Source organism: Lagenorhynchus albirostris, chromosome 11 (genome assembly GCF_949774975.1).
Source record: "Lagenorhynchus albirostris chromosome 11, mLagAlb1.1, whole genome shotgun sequence".
NCBI lineage: Eukaryota > Metazoa > Chordata > Mammalia > Artiodactyla > Delphinidae > Lagenorhynchus > Lagenorhynchus albirostris.
In genome coordinates, this window is record NC_083105.1 from 19,259,684 (window position 1) to 19,263,300 (window position 3,617).

Sequence of the window (3,617 nt, forward strand, 5' to 3'; positions counted from 1 at the left end):
GCAACTTCCCGCAGAGCAGTTCCGCTCCCACTGTGCTTTTTCCTTTGACCGTTGCTGTCAAATGTGCTTTGTCATGTCCTTTTAGCACCAGGCCTGGCACCTCTCTCTGTATAGTAAAAGCTAATGAGCCGTATGGCTTTTGGCAGCCTTGGGCAATATACATGCTCCATTTGGAGCAGAGTAAATCCTTGGAGTCTATAGCTGTGTGTGTAGCCTCAGGCTGTCCCCTGTGCTTCATGGGTCTGTAAATATCATAGCTGTGGTCACTGCTCAGAATTATTAATATTCCAGAGGCCTGCTTTGACCCTACCCCCTACCGAGCAGGCTTCGGTAACACGCAGCTTCGCATTGGACCCCATCCAATTGGAATTTATGACTGGAAGTGGCAGAAGGCCCGTGTTATAGCAATGTCTCACCTTCAGCTGGCTCTGCATCTTGGACCCTGAGGATATCATGGTATTTATTCAATTCAGATCCCATTTATTGTGCTTCTAACATGCTGGGCACTGAGTTTAGATGCTAGAGATAGTGCCCTGACATAGACTATGTATATGTATAACTGATTCACTTTGTTATAAAGGAGAAACTGACATACCATTGTAAAGCAATTATACTCTAATAAAGATGTTTAAAAAAAAAAAAAAGACTCAATCCCTGCCCCGAAGAAAGTGATCTGGGAAGGGGACCTGGACATGTAAATAAGGTCCCTGTATGCTAATAGATTTCAGGTCCAGCCCTTGGCAGGTTTTGGAGAAAAGCCACCCATTCTTCCATTTGCATCCCCTGAAGCCATTGCTCTTCAGGCTTGGAAGGCAACAACACCTTGGAGCTTGTTAGAAATGCAGAAACTCAGGCCCCACCCCAGACTGAATCAGATTAAAGTTTGAGAGGCCATGATCTAAATCAGGCCTTAGCAAACCTGGATAGGTTCAAAAATCACCTAAGGCTTCCATTTTTAAGTGCTGACCCAGCAGATTTGATATAGAGCCGGAGATTTCTTTATAAGCCCTACGGGTACTTATGATATAGCTGATCTGTAGACTGACATTTGGGAACTAGCCTCTAACCCCGTGGTTCTCAAACTTGTTTGAACATTAGAATCACTGGGAGAGATTTTAAAAGTCTTGATGCCCAGTCTATATACTCTGAGCAGTTAAATCATAAACCGTGGGCATGGGGTTGAGGCAGTAGGAATTTTTCTCCAGTTTTATTGAGAAATAATGAACATCCATCACTATGTAAGTTTAAGGCATGCAGCAGGATGGTTTCATTCACATATATTGTGAAATGATTATCACAGTAGGTTCAGCTAACATCCATCTTCTCATATAGATACAATAAAAGGCAAAAAGAGAAAATAAAAAAGGAAAAAAATTCTCCTGGTGATGAGAACTCATAGAATTTACTCTCTTAAAAAATTTCCCGTATATCATACAGCCGTGTTGCCTATAGCCATCGTGCTGTAAATTACATCCCTAGTACTTATTTATCTCATAACTGAAAGTTTGTACCTTTGGACCACCTTTCTCCAAATCCCCTTTCCTCCACCCTCTGCCTCTGGTAACCGCAAGTCTGATCTCTTTTGCTATGAGTTTGGTTTTCTGTTTTTGGTTGTGGCTGTTGTTGTTTGCAAGATTCCCCATACAAGTGAGATCATACGATATCTGTCTTTCTCCATCTGACTTATTTCACTTAGCATAATGCCTTCAAGGGCTATACAAGTTGTTGCAAATGGTATGACCTCCTCATTTTTTTACGGCTGAATAATATTTCATTGCATATATACCACACTTCTTTACTCATTCATCCACCGATGGACACTTAGGTCATTTCCATATCTTGGCTATTGTGGATAATGGCAGCAGCAATTTTAAAGTCCCTCCAGGTGACTCTGATGTGCATCTTAGGTTGAAGGCCGCTGCTCTATACCAGTGCTGCAAAAACTTTAATCCGTATAAGGACCACTCCCTACACAATCCCACAGGGTCAGCAGAGCTCCAGTGGTTCCTAATTGAAAAAGAGGTAGAACTAGGGCCGAAACCCCAATTTCCCCCCCTAGCCAGGGTACTTGTCACCTGCGAAACTGCCAGGCAGCATGGTGAAGGCTACCTTGGCACTACCTGGATCCCTAGTGTGGGGCCAGTTGAGGAAGCTCAGACCTATACAGTTCAATAGCCTCAGTCCGTCTGGTCTTAGCTTGGAGGCAAGTTTCAATGGCTTGTTCCTTGTCTTGTTCTCCAGCATGCTCAGAGTCCCAGCGGTAGTTTTCTCAGCACACTGGGCTGTAGACATACTGGCTGTCTTTCATTTTCTCAAATGTATCCTTTTCCTTCCACCTCAGGGCCTTTGTTGCTTCCTCGGCTAGGAATGCTCGCTCTCCTTCCCTCTCTCCAGTTCCTCCTTCAAGAAAGCCTTTCCTGACCCTCCAAATGAGAGCAGGTTCCCCTATTGTACACTTGTAGAGCAGTTTGTACCTTTCCTTCCTCACAGTTATCACAGTTTTAAATTATGTGTTATGTTAATATTTGAATAATTTCTCAGCAATTCCAATTAAGAGAGAAATCACAGCTCTTTTGCTTAGAACTGTATCCCAGTCACTTGCATTGTGCCTAGAACACAGTAGGGATTCGATGAATACTTGAGTATTCATGCACCACTCTTCCCAGCATTGGAGGTTCCAGGTCCCTTACGTATTGTCCCCACCCCACCCAAGAACATCGCCATTTGCCAAGGCAACCACTTTAGCCCCTGCTAATCTTTAGGTATACACCAGCCCCTTTTTGGATCATCATGAGATCCCCAACTCTAGACACAGTCAGTCTACCTGAGGCCCCTTCTCCATGTCCGGATATTAGTAGCATCCCCCTTGCAACCACCCAAGCGTTGGGAGCCTCCATGGACCCTTCTTGTTGCTGCCACTCTGGCACTGGCCCGGCAGTCCCCTAGGTGTTTTGTCTTCATCACAGCATTAAGCAGGAAATATTATTGTCGGTGTTCTAGGATATCTTGTGCTCTTTTTGTGTAAAATGAGAATAAGAGTATCTACTGCAAAGGGTTGATGGAGAATTAAATGAGGTATTCTGCATCGACAATACACTGCCCAGTCAATAAATATTTAGAATTTTTATTACTACTAATAACTGCAGAAATCCCACTGGTGCTTACTTCGGCAGCACATATACTAAAATTGGAACGATACGCAGAAGATTAGCATGGCCTCTGTGCAAGGATGACCCACAAATTTGTAAAGCGTTCCAGATTTTTAATAAAAAAAAATCCCACCGGACCCCACAAAATGTTTTAGAGCTGCAGTTTGTACTTACTGAATGAGATGATGGGAAGCTAATATGGATTCGATAATAATTTTAAATGAGCTCACGCTTTATTGGTTATGACAGCAGTAAATCCAATAGTATATCTAGAAGTGGAAAATAATGCTTATTTCCATTTTCAGAAAATGTGTGACATGTCCAAGGATTTAAGGGTCTTTTGCAACAATTCCGTGCCCTATTTCTCCCACACTGGGTTCTCAGGCTGTAAGCTGAAAGTACACACTTCGGGAGATGTTACACATACAGTCTCTCCTCTCTTATTTTCATTTTCCTTTAAGTATGCTC

At 43.0% G+C, this 3,617-nt stretch overlaps 1 non-coding gene across 1 annotated transcript; it reads left to right on the forward strand.

The window, feature by feature from the left end:
* Positions 1 to 3,157: 3,157 nt before the first annotated feature.
* On the forward strand, positions 3,158 to 3,264 carry LOC132530164 (U6 spliceosomal RNA). The gene has a single exon (XR_009543718.1). It is a non-coding gene; the product is annotated as a U6 spliceosomal RNA (small nuclear RNA).
* Positions 3,265 to 3,617: the final 353 nt, after the last annotated feature.